General features: G+C 36.5%; 1 pseudogene; it reads right to left on the reverse strand.

The window, feature by feature from the left end:
* Positions 1-1,023: 1,023 nt before the first annotated feature.
* On the reverse strand, positions 1,024-1,312 carry LOC118998477 (short transmembrane mitochondrial protein 1-like; annotated as a pseudogene).
* Positions 1,313-19,457: the final 18,145 nt, after the last annotated feature.

The raw sequence follows: 19,457 nt of genomic DNA on the forward strand, positions 1-19,457 counted from the left end.
TTCTGTTGCTTGATTTTATTAAGTGTTTGACAAATTTAGGAACATGAGTAATTATAAGTTAATACTGAGAATCTACTTTATGGCAAGAACAATTCTTATTGCCATATTTTTAAGCCTTGTGACAATATTTTGATGGAGGTTTTAACTCACACATTGAAGGAGTAAATGTTACACTGAAAAATGTGTCATGGTGGAGAGATGAGGGAAGGAACTGTTTGTCTTTTGTTATGATAATAGGTTACATTTCCTTTAGACCCAACTATAACTAACATCCATTTACTTTGAATGTAGATAAGAAACTGCGTTAGAGACTCCTTTTTGAAGAAAACTGTGCAAGGTTTACCGCATCACTAACAAGTTTGCATTAAAAAAAATAGGAGATGCTCAGAGTGGTATGGATTCTGCATAGAAAGTACTAAAAGCTATTTGAGGTACTAATTATTTTTACTGAGAATATTAAAATTTTATTGTCAACTTTTTATTTCTCTAAATCATAATTATTTTATTGCAGGACTTTGCTTTTAGCTATTTCTATTGGCAGAAACATATGTTGTAACTTAAGTTTGATTTTCTTTCCATATGAACAAATAAAGATATTGAACATGAAATACTATTTTGGAAAATACCATGAATGCTAGGATTTGGAAGAACTGTGGAGATCTGCTGTTTCTTTGTATTGCAAATGTCTGTATCCACTAGATTTCTTTTTTAAATTAATTTATTTTGCTTCCAGATTTTAATTTTAATAACCTTGAAATAACAAAATTTAGCACTAAATATTTAAACACCCATTATAACTACCAAACTGTGAAATCAGCATTATTTATATCTGATCAGCTATACAAAACTCATCAATTTTTTTTAAATAAAAAAGGCAGCAGAAATCCCAAAGAGTAAGGGAGAGACCGCTAATTAAAGGCTATGTTTACTAATCTAGCCCCATAATTCTAGTAATAGGACCTCCCAAGCAAGTGGAAGGAGGAAGGGAAAGAGGCGAGGGTGTTAGAGAAATAAGGGTAGTTCTTAACTTGTGGCCCGTGTGTGCTTGGAGGCCACGCAGGGTCCAGCAAAGGCTGAGGCTGGAGACACAGGCCTTCGGTTCAGATGGTGAAGGAGGCCCTCAGGGAGAGTAGGATCAACATTTCCTGGAGACCATGCTGCACTAGTGGGCTTTTTCTTGGTATCCAAGTCTTCTTACTTTCTTTAACTTTTTAAGCCAGGTTTGGTATGTCGTAATTTTGAGCCAGATACATTCCAACCAGGTTGCCCAAAATAAATCCAAGCAGGAACTGGAGCATGGTGTCAGTGAAGAGGGCACGAGTGGTGGGGGCAGTTGGTGGGCCGTTCCCACTCCACTAGATTTCTTTGTATCATGTGCCACCGAATCCACATTAAACTGTACCTTTAGCTGTAAACATACTCTCCTTCATTTTGCCATTTTCAGAAACAAGAGTTATTATGAGCTCTTCATTTGCTTTATTAAACTATGCTCAAAGACTAAACTTCCCTGATCTAATGTGTTTAGTGTGTTGTGAAAAGTTTGTTAAGTTTTATAAACTAAGTGATGTCCTTAATTTCACCAATTTGCATGAAGGAAGGAGCCTGTGAGAGGGGACCAGAAAAACCTGGAATGATCTTCTGGACAGTGGGCCCCTTGTAGGACAGGCTTCCCCAGCCAGGTGAGCATTCTAGGGAAACCATCTGTCTCAGTGTACCACTAGCATTGTTACGAAGGCTGCATGCATCTTTAGTAAATTTTTCTGAAGACTCTTCCAGCCAGTTTGCCCATTGCATGGTGGGTGATTTATGAGTGCACCTGCCCACACCACACTGAGTGTTCAGCAGTTTTTGATCCAAAATGGCACAACCCCCATGCCCCACCCTCCCTATTCACCCAATCTCACCCTGAGAGGCTCATTTTTATTTGTTTCCCCGGACAAAAAAAAATCCTCAAAAGGAAATATTTTGCCGATGTGGTAGGGGTGAAACAAAGATGTCAAAAACACTAACAGGAATCAACATGGACGAGTTCAAAAACTGTTTTGAGCAGTGGAGAAGAATGTCTCAATAGATATATTGCATCAGATGCAGAGTACTTTGAAGGTGATCGAAGTTTAAATGTGTAAGAATAAATACAAAATTTTTTAATAAATAAATTCCAGTTTTGGGGGGTTCCCCCTTGAAGTAATTTTCCTAATACCTATCATGAGGCTTTACCTGGTCTTCAGCTCTAACAAGAGTGCTTATTTTCAGTATGTGCTATATGACACGTACCATCCTTTCACTTGATCCTAAGGACAATCTTCTGAGGTATACAATTTATTACCATTTCCCCCTTTGATAACCCACCTTCCTCTACTGTCTAGACTCAATCTTTAGCAGAGGCACAAGGAATGAGGCTCTAGGACCTTGTGATGATTAGCACCAACACAACACTGAGTTGACCCTCATGTATCTTTCTTGCTGAAGTTAAATACATTTGTGTCTTATATTTTTTAAAGCAGAAGGAATTGCCCCCCTCCTCTTTTCCTGAGTTCAGCTCTTTAACCAGGTATGACCAACACTTATCTACTTTCTGCCAGACACTGATGATGGTGCCCTAAATGAATTGTGGCTTGTTTATTTCCAAATGCTTTTCCATCAAGTTCTGCCTATCTTTGGGCTAAAGCTGACAAACCACTGTGGGTAGCAAAAGACTTGGTGTATTTATTATATTATTTTGCTGGGCTGGTACTTCTTAATAGTGAAGATTTCATGTGCTCATGCCAGAGAATAGGCTGGTTTTCTTGGCTTTTCCAGTGACCTGGATGAGCCACAGCCTGAGATGTGTCACACATCATTTTAAAACAGAACACAGAAATTCTATCATATAAGAATAGACAATGCAACCCAATGATATTGAAAAGGGGATTTGGGAGATCCAGCAATGTTAGATACAACCCCAGAAGATAAGACTTAGGAGCAGGTTTTAGTGACAAGTAATTTTTCTGGACCCCAGACTAAGTACAATGTAACAGGAATTTTGCTTGTGTACTTACTATATTTTTAATCAGAGATTATTTGATGCAAACATGACACATGTTTATTCTGAGATACTATCTCAACTATTCAAAATCTCTTACGGGCTCTGCTTTGGAGGCTCCATAACTGCACAATGCACATTGGAATTTTTCTACCCTAAGAACTTCATGAGATACTTATTAAAAAAAGATAGTAGATGGGAAGAAAATTTTCTTCACAGAACTTAATTCAGAAGTGGAAAATGCCTTGATAACTAACAGCCTTGCAGACTCTGAAATAAGCCTCTCTTTGCCGTTTACTGATTACTGTTTTCAAATAACCAGAAAGTTCATGGGTATTAATTGATTATCATTTCCCTTGTAACTCTTTCACTATCTGTTTCTATCATATATTTCATATATTCTGTCCCCTTTCACATTCTTCTATTCTGTATAGTTTTTTTGGCTTCATTAACATCGACTCTCAGACTTTGTCAGTAGAATGAATAAAACATATTAAGGAACCCTATAAGCTAGCTCAAGATTTTAGTTCTGATATTCATTCAGGTTGAATTAATTAGCATGCTTGTTGTGAATAATTTATAAACCAAGAATGAATAGGATCATTAACTGGTATGAGTTTCTGTAGGTTTGTAAATCATTGTTCATGACTGACAGTTGTATCAAGAAAGGACTTTATACCTTACTGGTGCATTATCACATGATTTTTCAGCAGCAGTTGAGAAAGAGTACTTGAATAAATGACACTACTTGAATGAATGACACTGGTACAGCAGCCAATAGTCATAAAAATGGGACAAATGCATAGAAAGAAATGTATCTCATCATCAGAGAGTTTCTGAGGAAGTTTATACTGTTACTTCTACTTTCCAGTTTAGGATACATTCAAAACACAGAGAATAATGGGGGAAATTTGGGGCATAACATCTCAACTAAGGAGTGACTATCTCTTTTTTTATTTGACCTTCTCCCACTGCCCCAAATAGGAAATTTTCCTGGGAAACTGGGTAAATTGAACAGAAAGATGAAGATTGGAAAGCTGCCTATGTCTAGATTATCTATCATTCTTATGTAGTTGTAACCACTTTGATTAAAGGGTCTTGCTGCTAAGCAAATTGGAATAGATTACCTTTTCTCTCACAAATTACCTTTCAGTGGTTTGTCAGGGTAGATGGAACTAAAGCCAATATAAAAATTGAGTAATAGTATGGCAGGCTGAGCAATGGCCTCCCCAGCCATGTCCACATATTATTCTTGGAACCTGAAAGCAGGTTACATTACAGGGTAAAAGGAACATTCCAGATGTAATTAAGGTTACTGGCCCTTGAATAGAAGAATTATCCAGCATTATCTGGGTGGACCTAATCTAATCATGGGAGTAGAGAATGTTCTCTGGCTGACGTCAGGGAAGGAGTGAGACACTCCAAGCTTGAGAAGGATTTGAAGTACCTTTGGTGGTTCTGAGAGACAGGGTCCAATGTAAGGACTAGGGAGAGGTCTCTATGCGCTCATGGGCACCATGAAAGGGAGTGAAGACAGCCTGTTGGAGCAAAGACTGGCCCCCGCTGAGAGCCAATCAAGAAAACAGGGCCTCAGTCCTGTAATTGTAAGGAACTGAATTGGACTAACAGTCGAAGGGGCTTTGAGTTTGATTGTTTTCCAGAGCTTCCAATAAGAAACAAAGCCCTAACCACTTTGATTTTAGCCCACTTTATTTTAAACCTTTATTTTGAGACCCCTGTCAGACTTCTAACCTATGAAACTATGAGATTAATAAGCAAGCAGTGTGTCTTAAATTGTGGTAATTTATTGTGGCAACAATAGAAAACTAACTCAAATAGTGACTCAATGTAGCTTTGTGACTTGAGCAAGTTATTTGCTTGCTCTGGGCCTCCACTTCCCCATTTGTAAAATGGGCCTAATAAGGATATCCAGCTCATGGGATGTGCTGTACAATTGTTACATTTGTATACACCATGAACTGTAAAGGAAGAGTTGTGATGTCAGAGTAGAGTAAGGTGAGTGAAAGAAGTAAAAATAAATGCTTCATAATGGCCATGTTTTACGAGATGTGAGATACATATTTGTGACAATCTCTTACTACTTGAAAATAAATAAAAAAAACAGGCAATGTTTCATGACCTCCCTGGAGTTGTCCTACAAGCTTATGATCAGTTACCCAGGATTCTCCCACAGTACGCAGTTACCCACTTGTTGAGAGACGTTTAAATTATATTTAAAAAAGTCACACGTAAAATAAATTTTAATGATATTATCTCAGGTGAGAATAATTTGGTTGGCACAGAATGCAGCGGCACTATTCGGGCGGTCCTTTCCCTGTGGGTTTGCTCAGGGCACCCTGAACACAAGCAGCACTCACTGAGCCCAGGACGGTGCCAAAGGAGCACGGAACCTTTGTCTCTGAGCGTTGGATCCCACCACGGAGTAGTTTCTGAAAAACACTTGACATCGCCCTGATGAATTAATGATATGTATGAATTATTGCTTAGCTCTTCAGCTGAACGTGGATTTATTATGTAGATGGCTTGATAAACACAGCCAGGAAGAGAGGATTGAAACATGTTATCTTTAGGCGAATTGACCTGGTCAATTTAAAAACTTCTAGATGTAAATGTTATCAATGTTTTATTTTCTACTTACAGCCACTGATAAGGAAGATAGCTCAGTTAGACTGTCAAACACACACACGCCATACATGTGTATACACATGAATGTATGGTGAACAACATACGACCTCAGGGAGAAGTAGAACCATTCTCAAGAGTTCATCTGTAAATTCTCTAAAAAAATATGAAGAAGGAAACACAGCACTACACTACCAACCATGTTTGCGAGGTGTTCCTATAGATAGAAATGTTGTAAGAATCAGGGATATTATTCTTTGCCAGAAGACCCAGATATTTCTGCTACTAACTACAAAAGGACTGAGATGTTTCCTTGACACTGATCAAATGGTGACATGTAAGGATGAGCATTTCTTCTCTGAACTTTCCTACAGTGGACCTTCTCTAGGGACTGAGATCAGGGATACAGGAAAAGAAGCAAACTCAGGTATATATAAGGAAGAAAATGTCACCAGGTTAGGGATCAAATATCCGAAGTTCTCCCTATATAATTTAAACTTTAATGTAGGTTGGTTAGGGCACCAGGAATAGCTGAAAAACTTGAGAAAATATTCCATTTGGGTGAAGGTGGGACAAAGTCTCACTCGGTAGAATACCAGTAGTATGTCCACACTGTTCCATCTAAATTCTGGAAAAATTATGATAATGTAAGTTATACTGCTATAATTCTGGTAAACTCAAGTGTAAGTTATGCTGGGATATAAGAAAATGTGTTGGTGAAGTGGAAGAAATTGAAAGAAAATGGAACAACAAGCAGGTAGGGAGACAATTCTAAACCATAGAATTGTCCTTTATGGTAAGATATGTCAGCCAAAGCTCAATGACTAAAGAACATGAGGAACACTCTTGGTTTAGGAAGATGGTCCCATTCATACATTGTAAGTATAATGTATGCTGATGTTGGTAAGGATGAAAATAGCAGCTGTCATTTAGTGAATGCTCAATATGTGTCAGGTATTATCTTTAATCTAAATAAACTCTACAGAATAGCTACTGTTGTTCCCAATGAGCAATAAGAAAAGTTATATTTATATTGGTCAGGCAACATGCCAAAGGCCACAAATTTATAGAAAAATTTCATTTGAATAGTCAAAGCATGCTTAAGACCTATGTTGCCTCTAGATCAATTAGCTCGATATTGCCTGACAGATGATTAAACAGCAGAGATAACCAAAGTCTGCCATAATTCCTGATGAGAAGTCCTGATACAATGGAGAAGTTAAAAAATAAGATATTCTTGCTATTTCTACAATTGAGCTTTGGGTGGCCTTGGTGACTAGTTTGGTCGATAAAACGAGGCAGGATTCTGTTTTCCACACCTTCCAAGCTAAGTTATTAGAACTCTTCCAGCTTTTATATGGATGGCCATTTGGAATTCTCACTTTTGCAGAAGTCAGCCTCCATGTAAGAAATAGGGTTGGCTTAAGATATCAGGTTGCAAAGAACCTAAGCTCTAGCTATGTAGAAAAGGAGTGGAGAGGGACAGATGCCAGGGCAGCCACGGCTGGTCTAGCCATTCCAGGCCAGGCACCAAGCATATGAGTGAAGAAACCAGCATGGACACTGTGGCCCAGAGTGGACATGACCAAAGGTGTAAAGAACTGAAGAAACCAAAAACAGATGGAAGTGTTGGGTTAAGTCCTATGGCCCCAGTTTGGCGGCCTCAGCCATTTCCAGCTGTTTGAGCCTGCCTCACTGAGGCACCAGTCTTTAAGGAGCAGAGATGAGTTGTGTTTGCTGTGCTTTGCCTAAGGTCTGTATGGATAAATTGAGAACACAACTAAGTTGTTATTGCTTCATGCCACAAAATTTCAATATGGCTTGTTCCACAGCCACTTATAGTTAGGACAGAGTACACACATATAAGATCGAAGGGCATTTGAGGACCAGATTCCAATTACGGCTCAATAGTAGACTTGAAAGAAAAAATACTCTAATGTTTATCAAATGCATTGGAACCCATGGCAGAAACGCTACACTACTTGGGAAATCTGAATTTTATATGCAGAAAATGAGGCACATATCCAGTTAATTATTAAATAATGAAACAATGGCCATAGTTCATAAAGCTATTATGTGTCTAGAACTGTGGAGAAACTTGCATTTATAGTCTCTATTTTTGACAAAGAACTTACTATAGATCATATAGCTGGTACCTATGCGAGCTGGGATTCAAGCTTTGTCCACATGACTTAAAAGACAGTTTAATTTCCATTATGTCATATAGCTTCACTTGTAGCAACTGACATCATATGGCTACAGAGGAGAAAGATCAGTTCTTGACCCTGCTTATGTAATAGATTTCAGGTTTCCTTTAAGTTCTTAAGATGCCGCATTTGTGGCAGCACCCTCACATCTTGATAGGCCAAGACTGACTGAAAATAATTGCATCCTCGTTCTAAGTTACGTCAGGGTCTGGTTTAAGCAGAGCCAGACTCTGTCAGGGAAGGGCATCAGTGGCACCAGCTGGCACAGGCGGTGGAAGGTAATTGGTACCTGGAAGATTGCTTTGACATGATTGTATTGTTGTTTTTTCCATGCAAATAGTGGACCCCTGGGTTTGCACATAAATCTAGAAATGCTGGAGTCTTATGTTCTTCGCTTTAAGTTTGCTGCATACGCACTGAAATTCTTCTTCAACCAGGGTTATGGGTGGTGAAATTTATCTCATAAGTAATACTAGTGGACTTCAATTAAAACATTTTTTCCCTGACTTTTGCCACTTACTTGTAACAAGCTTTTTTAAAGATATAAGTTTATTGAGCCTCTGTTTCCTTATTGGTCAAAATAACGTAAGCATACCATATCACAAATTAATAGAACTAATTCATGTAAAGCTCTGATGTCATCNTTGATAGGCCAAGACTGAAAATAATTGCATCCTTGTTCTAAGTTACGTCAGGGTCTGGTTTAAGCAGAGCCAGACCCTGTCAGGGAAGGGCATCAGTGGCACCAGCTGGCACAGGCTGTGGAAGGTAATTGGTACTTGGAAGATTGCTTTGATGTGATTGGATTGTTGTTTTTTCCATGCAAATAGTTGAACCTTGGGTTTGCACATAAATCTGGAAATGCTGGAGTCTTATGTTCTTCGCTTTAAGTTTGCTGCATACGCACTGAAATTCTTCTTCAACCAGGGTTATGGGTGGTGAAATTTATCTCATAAGTAATACTAGTGGACTTCAATTAAAACATTTTTTCCCTGATTTTTGCCACTTACTTGTAACAAGCTTTTTTAAAGATATAAGTTTATTGAGCCTCTGTTTCCTTATTGGTCAAAATAACGTAAGCATACCATATCACAAATTAATAGAGCTAGTTCATGTAAAGCTCTGATGTCATCATAACATTATTTTCTTTCTGCTTTCTATTTTGCTACTTACATAATCATAATGTCTTCTGAAGAACAGAGCTTCAGGTCAAATTCCATTGACTTCTGTAAATATCCCCTGAATGATCAAGTCTTTATTTAAGATGTATTTTTGTAGACCAAAGATGGTCTCATTTTTGGATATAATATTTTACTGATCACATGGTTTTAATTTTGATTTTATTGATTTACTGAAATAAAAAGTTACAATAGCAACTATCTGTCATATAAATAAAAATACTTAAATTTTTTTTTACTTAGTTATCTTTAGAGGGGAAGGGTTAGGGAGAGAAACATCAATGTATGGTTGCCTCTTGTGCATTCCCTGCTGGGACCTGGCCTGCAACCCAGGCATGTGCCCTGACTGGGAATTGAACTGTGATCCTTTGGTTTGCAGGCCTGTGCTCAATCCACTAAGCTACACCAGCCAGTGCAAAAATATCTTATTTTTAACTAATAATAACAAGAATATCATGTAGGTTATATAGACAATAACAAATTTGCAACCTCAAAAGAATATTGTCATTTTTCTTAAAATTCATAATTTCTCTCCAACATGGTCTAGTCATTGATGGTGAGGTACATATCCAAGAAAATAAACCAGTGCTTCAAATATGGGGGTCATAGCAATATACAGTGTTTGTGTAAGTCTTTTTGTGATTTCTGTGGTCCTGGAAAGCTAATATTCAAAAGAGCATTTTGCTACTTATTTTCCGATCATCGAAGACATGGGAGATAGTTATATCTACAGTTGCTGCTCAGACAGAACTGAAAGCTAACTCTCAGGGGGGGATGTCAGGCAGTGGGGGTATTTGGCATTGACACTGACGTTATAATTTCTACTTATCATTAGCAAGCATAGTTTGCATTAAAAATTAGGACTCAATTATCATCTCCCAAACAGAAGGTATAGAAAATTGATGCATCCCTGCTCTTGGTCATTTTGGGCTTCTCATAATGCTGTTTTGGCCGGAGAACTGGACTGCTTCCTGGTTACAAATATCAAGTGACTAAGTCAGCAGATGAGGAGAATGTGTTGTCCTACGCATTCATGATGACAGAGGCCAAGTTCTTGTTCACTGTGCAGATTAAGCCTTTTATACCAGCCTTGTGGATTGCAGCAAAGGACCTTTGCTTTCTCTCAACTCCAGGTCTCACATATGATTATGCCATAATATCTAGTACTTTGATTATATATTTTCCAGTATTTAGTTACATATATTGAAAATTGCATAAGGTAGAACACATAGACCATTATGTTAGCAAATGTTGAGATGTTGATTATGAGTCATACTCTGTTCTAAGTATATCACATGTATTATTTATTTCTTAACCTTATCCTTTACCTGTTATTATATCTCCATATTGGATGAGGGAACTGAGATTGAGTGAGGTAGTTAATATGTTCAAAATCATACAGCCAGTTAGTAGTGATGCCAGTATTTCCACTCTTATCTATTTGGTTCCCAAACCTGTATTTTTAACCAGTATGCTATACGGCTTTTAACCACTCTGCTTCATAAAAACTTGCCAGTTATTAGTTGATACATTACTAAGAGATTTTTGTATTTTCGTCTCCTGTGGAAATTTGAAACTAAAACTACATTTTTAGGTCATTTAAGAATACATATGCTTATTGGATCACCTTGCTCTAATCAACTTTCAAGCATATTGGACCTTTAAATTCATTTTGAATGATCATGACTTTTTCCTTAAAAAAACATTTTACTTAAAATAATTCCTTATGCCATGTATTTTGGTGGGCAAACACATTAAATTACAGGTTGTCAGGAAATTCTAACTCCTGAGATCATGTTTCTGAAAATAAGGAATATTTGAATAGGGATAACAAATAAACTTTCATTCTTAACATGTGCTATGCAGCTTATTTGAGTGTAAACTGAAGATAAATGTCTTGTATTATTTGCTATTTGTAGGCAGCACAAATTTTAATTACACTGCAAGACCAAGGTGTGAAGAGAATAGCAGAATCTGGGGCTATAGCTCCCACCCAATATCCACTACTCAATTTACACATTGTACACGAAAGTTCTGCCCCATAGTGTATTTTGTCACATTGATAGAACAGTCATTTACTACATGGCTTGAAGTATTCAGGTTTGCAAAAGTATTAGGCTATAACCTCTGAGAATATCAAGGGTCACTGTAGGGTCTTTTTATAGAAAGTAGTTTAAAATTTTAAGCTGATATCTCAAAAGGTTAAATTTAGTTATCTAAAAAGTTTATGTTACAACATCTGTACCCATTTGTCTATTAATGGGCACTTAGAATGCTTCCATACCTTGGCTATTGTATATAATGCGGCAATAAACATAGGCATGCATGCATGCATTCTTTCTTACTAGCGTTTTGGATTTCTTTGAACAGATACAGAGAACAGGCTGCTGGTAGCCAGATGGCAGGGGGTGGGTGGGGGCTGACTGAAAAAAGTGAAGGGATTAAGGAGTACAAATTGGTAGTTACAAAATATCTGCAAGGATGTAAAGTACAGCATAGGGAATATAGTAAAAGATGTCATGATAGCTATGTACAGTGCCATACAGTGCCTGAAATATTGAGAGGAACCACTTTATAAAGTATATGATTGTGCAACCACTATGCTGTGCACTTAAAACTGATAAAAAATAATGAATTTAAATTATAATTGAAAAATAAAATTAAGGCATAAATAGATAAAAACGTTTGGTTCTGAAAAATGATAATAAAAATTTGCATTACAAAATAGCTTACTACCAAGATGATGACTGTAGATAAAGGAACAGCACTTTTTGAAGGTCTTCATATATAGTACAATATGAGTTAACTCTCGTAGTGTTTTGCCTATACTGTTTTCTATATTTTGCAGACCATCGTAGTCTTGACATAGATAATGGGATGTCAGATTTACCTAAAACCAAACTTAGTGGCAGGGAGATGTCTACAAACTTAAATATAAAATTTCCTCTTACATTTTTAATAAAATTAAAACAAACAAAATAATAATTTATAGCAGTTTTGCAGCAAAAAGAGATTATTTCTCTTACTTTTTGAAGTATTTGGATGGATGTCTATGAGCACTACGTCTAATACCCGGATGCACCCTGACAGTGGTAAGAATCTCACTTCAAGAGGGTTAATTTTAGCTGAATTTAAACTAGGATTTCTCATTAGCATATCATTCTCACAGCTGAATGAATGACTCGGTTGTGGAATTTATTTCAGGAAGGAATTATTTTCCCTTCTCACCCAACATCTGATCCATTGAGCTCTGTTTCCCCTCTGAACAAGAGTATTTAGTTTGATTCTTGGTATAATTTCTGCATTTACCCAGCTGTTTCCTTTGGGAAATTTTCAGTTCTAATTGGCTGGATAAACTAAAGAATGTACTGTGTATATGTTTGTTTACTTTTTGAATGAAGTACATACTGGGATATCTGGAGATTGTGAGTTTTTGATCATTGATGATGCTCTCTGGTGGCAATAGCTTCAGAGGCTCGTGTTATAAAGACAGTAGGATGAGTTCATAATAAGGAGTTAGGAGACCCAGATTCTAGATTTGACTTACATTTTCTAACCCACTGGTATTTGGCAATTAACTCCTCTGTATTTTCTACCTGTCATCACCATGGAGAACCATATTTTCTCATCTGTTAAATAAAAGTGTTAGGCAACATTCATCTAAAGACAATTCTGCTTTTAACAGGAGATGAGTTACTCAAAACTGTCCTCGCAAACTGAAGGCAAGGACAATATAATGTATTTAATTTATGTTTCCTTCTTAAATGAAAAATGTTGTATGAAGTCCTGTTGGGTGTCAAATGTATTGTGAGCCTAATGCATACTTGTCAACCCTCTAATGCAATGCTGGAAACAGTGAAGATGGACACAAAGGTTCAAAGTCTAGTAGTTCTTGCTCTATTTTTCTCTCTTCATTTTCTCTTCTTTTTAAAAATGAATTATATATCCCCCAACTAAGTGAACTATCAATTTCCTACTCTTTAACCAAAAAGAAGAGTGAATAAATGACTAAAGACCAATTATAGAGATAAAAATTTGTTTTTTCTGATTTTGGGGAGACAATGGTTATTCATTTGAAAAGAATTGTAAACTCATACAAAGCAGGGCTCCCCTGTTGACATCTCGAAAAGTCTGCTCTCCTTCCTTGCTCAGTACAGTTCTTCCCACATAAAAACAACTCAGTGATGTTTTAACCTGATTTTTTATTTGATTGATTAACAATTAAGATCATGTCAATGAAAGCAACATAATAAAATAATGCTTACACCAGAAATAAATGCAATATCTCTCAGTATAAAACTTTTAAAAAGTATTGGATACAGATTTTATCTAGATATATATGTGAATCAAGTTTGACATTTTTATTTGTTGACTGTTGATTTTCCTTAGTCTGGGAGAAGGTAGTATGTAGTACTGCCAATCACATAGGAGTTTGGAAATACAATAAAGGATATGTTAAACGTAGAAAAGAATTGCTGAATTTTTTTACATAACTTGAAAGCAACAATTTTGCATGTTTACAACCTGCTGCCCCTTAGCACTAACAATTACACTTAAGTGGAATAAATACAATGGTTGTCTACAGGGAACAAAGAATGTTAGGATGTAAGAGCTATTTTTCAAACAAAACGTAAACTACTCCTTTCAACAGAAAACTCATGGAATAGTTTAATTTCATAACAACACAAATATCAAATTCAGCAAATGTTATTTATCCAGAATGTGAAAAAGAAAATATTTTTTGTAAGCAATATTTTTATTTACCAGTAATGATTATTATTCTTTTTACTGATTGACCATAATTCTGAAAATTTTGAACTTCTTTCAGAAACATAAAAAAGGGAGAAATGGGTGAAACAAATTTAGTTTAATTTCTGAGTTAAGTGCATTTATTGAATATCAACATTGTGGTAATGACTTCAGAAGAGCATTTAAACAAGAAACATTTGTTATGTTCTCTGCACAAGGCAACGCACTAGCAGTTTGGAAGCCGCAAAGTTAAACCAGATAATTTCATCTTCCACATTGCCTACATTATATTAGAAAGAATAAATTAATTCACAATTCTTTCATATGTATTTGGGCTTTATTAATCATTTAAAATAATCTTAACTATTTTAAAACAAGATCAACAAATTAAATATTGGCAAATTATTATTTCTGATGATGAAAGGGATCTTTAAATTTTTAAAGCAAACTTTAATCATGTCTCAAGGTAGTTAAAATTTTAAATGGCTCCCTGCTGTTTTCAGAAGTAATTATAGACTTCAAAATGTATACTGAATCATTTTGTACCATCATCACAAACTGTTTATTTTGTACCATCATCTCTTGAGACTTTCCTTTGTATACTCCAGATACATTAGATTTTCACTTTTCTATTCCCTGAGTACTGTATAAGCATTGGTGCTTTTCCTTATTCTGTTTCCAATTCCTGAGATGTCCTTATTTAGTAACAAATCCAGTCAAAATCAAGAGTACATTCATATAGGTTTTTCTGACCTCACTCTGTTTCCTTCCTCACAATTTTAATAACATTTTTCTTGGCAGCTTGTTGCACTTTAATGTGTACTATGCAAGGTATAAGACAACTGCATCTTACAGTGTAATAAATAAAAGCAAAATCAGATCAGGCATCAAGGGCTCTTGAGGGAACATTATCTTCATAACTATCATGCTTATCATCTTTGCTTTCTGGGTATAATTTAATAAGATCATCAATTTGAAGAATGGTAATTATAGCTTCTGTTGCAAATTTCAAACTCTGAAATGACAAGTTTACTCTAACATTTGAATCTCCCTAAGCCTTTGAATTGATTCATCCATATTACACCAAAGAAGATCAAGCCTTTTCATTCACGGTGGGCCATCTTTTGATCCATATTTCAGCAAACCAACCAGGCAAACTGTTAGAGCCCTTTCTGACCACTGGAGTTGCATTCTTAAAGTGCAGAATCTCTGCTTAGTGCTTTCATATCAATAGATTCGTGATTCATCCTGATCTTACTTTACGTGCCTTGGACCATTATCTCACATTCTTAATATTTTTTCCCAGATATGTTCCCCAGATTACTGCTAGTATAAATAAGAACTCAAGTAATTCTTTTGTAGAGCACACTCCCCTTTAGGGGACATGAGTCTAGTTATAAGCCTATAAGAAAAGAGGAGTGGTATGTGTGGAGTCCTGAGGGGAGTAAGCACTGTTTTGCAGGGCAACTGCCTCAGGGGAGGCCATTTTCTGAGAGACACAAGAGACAGATGAACTCAGGGATTCTAATTATATCCAGTTTTGTACACTACCATGTTGTTTTAATCACTAGAGCCTATAGTAAGTTTGAAATTGGGAAGTATGAGTCTTCCAGCTTTGTTTTTTTTTTGAGACTGTTTTGGCTACTCAGGGTCCCTTGCTTTTTCATGTATGTATTAAGGTCAGCTTGCCCATTTCTGCAAAATAAACAATGGTATAGATTAAGTAGTATCTCTATCAAAAGAAATAGTATTGAATCTATAGATTAATTTGGGGAGTCATACTATCTTAACATTATGAAATCTTTCAATCCTTGAGTGAAGGTGTTTGTCCATTGATTGAGGTCTTTAATTTCTTTTAAGAATAATTCGTAGATTTTAGTGTACACAAGTCTTAAATGTCGCTTATTAAATTTACTTCTAACTATTTTATAGTTACATTGAAAGCATCTTACCTGTTGTTTAAAACCTCTGCCCTGGGAACTTCCAGTCCAGATGGAGGAGTAGACAGACATGCCTTGCCTCCTTGCATAACCACAAAAAGTGTTACAAGCAAATCTCAAGTCGAATGACACCCAGAACTGTCAGAAAATCACTTAGGGAAATCTGACAACTAAGGATTTAAAGATGTCACAATCATCCAGATGGGTAGGAGGGGCAGAAACATGAAGACATGACAGGGAGGCCATGGGGCAGAATGCTTGTGGGTAGTCCCATAGCCATGTGTAGTAGATGAAAATCAGGAGGGATACCTCAGGAGAAAGTTATCTCGGCACCAGACCAGGCCACACCAGCACCAGCCCAGTGTTCCAGCCCTGGGAAGATAAATCCCCTTTACTTCAGGCTATAAAAACCAGTGGGGGTCAGGGCAGTGAAAGAAACAGTGGGGTTGTCCGGAAACTTGGATTAAAGGGCACACACAGTGTTAAACATATGCAAACCCTCTCACTCTGGGATTCAACACCAGGGCAATAGCTGAAAGGGCACCAGTCACATATCGGGAGTGAGTGAAATGGCTGGAAATGGGGCGAGTGCCAGGAAAACCCCCAGAAGCCAGGCAGTGGCACTGCCCCTTATCCAAACCCTCCTCTCACACAGAGCCACAAAGTAGTGAAATGGGTTGCCTCACCATGGTGATTACCTAGGGCACCACCCCACACAATTTACAGATGTCTTTTACAGAGACTCAAAGATCTACCTAACGCACAGAAACAAACACACAGAGAGACTGCCAAATTGAGGAAATAAAGAAATATGGCCCACATGAAAGAATAAAACCAAACCCCAGGAAAAGAACTAAATGAAATGGAGATAGCCAACTGAACAGATGCAGAGTACAAAGCACTGGTGATCAAGATGCTCAAAAAACTCATTGAGTATGGCAATGACACAGAGGAAGACATGAAGGTCACACTAACTGAAATTTAAAAAAATCTACAGGGAACCCACAATGATGGGAAGGAAGCTGGGGTTCAAATCAATGATTTGGAACTTAAGGAAGAAATAAATATTCATCCAGAACAGAAAGGAAAAACAAGAATTCAAAAAACTAAGGATAGTGTAAGAAGACTCTAGGACATCTCCAAATGTGCCAACATCTGAGTATTAGAGATGCCAGAAAAGGAAGAGAAAGAGTAAAAAATTGAAAATTTATTTGAAAAAATAATAAAAGAAAACTTCCCTAATTTGGTGAAGGAAGTAGATATTCAAGTCCATGAAGCATAGATAGTCCTAAACAAGTTAGAACAAAAAGAAACTCAACAGGACACATGATAATTAAAATGACAAGTGTGAAAGAGAGAGTCTTAGAAGCAGCAAGAGAAAAGCAGATAGTTATCTACAAAGGAGTTCCCATAAAACTATCAGCTGATTTCTCAAAAGAACTTTTCAGGCAAGAAAGGATGGGCAAGGAGTATTCCAACTGATGAAAGGACATACAACCTAAATTACTCTATGCAGCAAAGGTATCATTTAGAAAGGAAGGGCAGATAAAGTGCTTCTCAGGTAAGGTAAAACTAACGGAGTTCATCATCACCAAGCCATTATTACATGCAAGGTTAAAGGGACTTATTTAAGGAAAAAGAAGATCAAAACTATGAACATTAAAAAGGCATCAAATTCACAACAATCAACAACTAAATCTTAAAAAACAACCAAACAAAGCAAACATCCAGAACAGAAGCAGAATCATAGGTATGGAGGGTTATCAGCTGTGAGGGAGAAAAGGGAGAATGGGGGAAAAAGTGCTGGAATTAAGAAGCATCATTTGCAGGTACAAAATAGACAGGGGGATGTTAAGAACAGTATAGGGAGTGGAAAAAGCAAAGAACTTATATACATGACCCATGGGCATGAAGTAAGGGTAGGGATGATGTTGGTGGGAAGGAGGCTACCAGGCAGAGTGGGGCAAAGGGGAAAATTGGGACAAGTGTAATAGTGTAATCAAGAAAATATACTTTAAAAATAGTCTACCCTGGAAAAAAGATGAGATTTAAATTCTAGGGCTAAAATTGGAGACAGATTAATCACTTAGAAAAGTTATTGGTGAAATCTAGGCAGAAAATAATAAAGACATGGTTAGGTAGTGTGAATATAGAGAATGCTAATGGTATAATCTTTATAAAAATGTATAATATTTAGATTTGTTTACTGGTTTGATGTAAGGTGATTAGAAGTAAAGAAGTAAAAATGATGACATGGATCAATCTTTGATTTGGAAATCTGAATCTTCTTATTCATGGAGAAAGGAAATTGGTGAGAATAAGGAAAAGTGAAGTAGAAAAGAATGATTTTCAGCATGAGGAAGAGTGCATTGAGATTGCCCATGAGACACCTGAATAGAAGTTTTCAGGAAGAAAGATCAGCACACCAATCTTAATCTAGAGTGAGCCCTGAATAATATATCACTATTGAGAGAGCAGTGAGAACTATAATCCAACCTGTGCTTATAATGATGAGCCATTCACTCTGGCACTGGGCTGTGGGTATCTTTTCCTAATTTATCTGTCTAAAGCTGGTATCTTAAAAATTCCTATAAAGCTCCTGTATGTGGGATTGGTGAGCACGCTCAGTAGAGGGACTATGGCTGAAAATAAATGTGGAAGGAGGACACTGATGATTGTCCATTTTCATGGCAGAATCTTTGGAATTGTGCTTACACTCACAGGCTTCAGATCTGGACAGTCTGTGTTTACTCACAGACAGAGCAAGTTAGTCAACCCTTTTGTATCACAGGCTGCTAGTTTATAATGAAGGGGTAGTGAATATTTAACTCACAGTGCTCGTGTGAAAATAAAGAATACAATGTAAATAATATTCTTACCAAAGATCCTGGAGAGTATTAGAAGCTCAGTAAATATAATAGCCATGACTAAAAAACCTGGTTATTCAATCAAATACTAATCTAGTATTGCTGTGAAGGTATTTTATAGATAAGATTGATATCTACAATCAGTTGAATTTAAGTAAAGGAGATTATCCTTGATAATGTGTGTGTCATATAATCATTTGAAAGCCTTTAAGAACAAAAACTGAGGTTATCAGAAGAAACTGTAACAGCAGCTGTTGCACAAGCCTACCATCAAATCCTACAAGTTTCAGACTTGTCTCTCTTAGAACCAGTTACTTGAGCCAATTCCTTGAAATGCATCTCTCTCTCTCATCTCTCAGAGATACACACACACAGTACATGTGCACACACACATATGTATATATATGTATATGTATATATATATATTCTACAGACCTATTGTCCTGGAGAACTCTGACTAATACAACCCGATCTCTTATTTTCTTGGATTTATTTATTTTTTCTGCTTCACAGTGGATTTCTGTTTCTATTGGTAATCTCTCCTTTATTCTTCATCTCCATTTATAAGTAACTGACCATAGCACATCCAATCTAAAAAACACCAACCTAAAAACACATATCTTGTTCTTCATTTTATTATTTTTATATTTTATGAACACATATTTATATTATCCTTGGTCTATATTCCTCAGCTGTTCCCTTTAAGGAATTGTATTAAAAAGCTTATTTTTGCCTCCTATCTGGGTTATAATGAAGAATTCCAAGGGATTAGGCAAAAAAATTTTACATTTATATTTATGCGGTTGTCCACTCTTACCTCATTTCTTGGACTCACAAGTGTTTTTTTTATC

This window comes from Sturnira hondurensis, unplaced genomic scaffold (assembly GCF_014824575.4).
Source record: "Sturnira hondurensis isolate 20B ecotype Veracruz unplaced genomic scaffold, ASM1482457v3 Scaffold0014302, whole genome shotgun sequence".
In the NCBI taxonomy this organism is placed as follows: domain Eukaryota; kingdom Metazoa; phylum Chordata; class Mammalia; order Chiroptera; family Phyllostomidae; genus Sturnira; species Sturnira hondurensis.